The following is a 554-nucleotide window of genomic DNA, read 5'->3' on the forward strand; positions in this document are numbered from 1 at the left end:
AAGAGGGTTGGGTCTGGGTGGGAGGCTCTTTGGTGAGTCAGTGTGGCCCGAATTGTCAGTTTCCCCACTGTAGCGATTCTGGTTGCATCGCCCTGAGAAAGATAGGGGTGCAATTCTTGCAGTAAGTGGGGGAATGGTGAGATGTCTGGGGATCTGGGACAGGGCACATATACAGTGAGCTATTGCTGCTGTCATTTCTTACACCTATTCACTGCCAGTACTTCCTGTCACCTTCAGGCTCTGAAATATAATGAATTAAGGAACACCTCTCACAGAATATCCGAGTGCGCCAAATCAGCGAGAAAAACTATGGAGTGGCTGGTTGTGTGTGTGTGTGTACGCCTTTGTTTCCAACTTGCTGGTAGATGCCTTTCTGCATTTGTTCCAAGGTTGTGAGAAATTAAGTGAGAAATATTACATTACCGGGTACCCTGGTTGGAGCTGGGAGTGTAGGAAACCTTCAGGAGAAGGATGGATGTGATGGGTGAGTGGGGGTAGTTTAGACTGGGTGAGGGGATGGTGATGGGTGAGTGGGGGTAGTTTAGACTGTGTGA

The sequence above is a fragment of the Chiloscyllium plagiosum genome, unplaced genomic scaffold (genome assembly GCF_004010195.1).
Source record: "Chiloscyllium plagiosum isolate BGI_BamShark_2017 unplaced genomic scaffold, ASM401019v2 scaf_5241, whole genome shotgun sequence".
Classification (NCBI taxonomy): Eukaryota; Metazoa; Chordata; class Chondrichthyes; order Orectolobiformes; family Hemiscylliidae; genus Chiloscyllium; species Chiloscyllium plagiosum.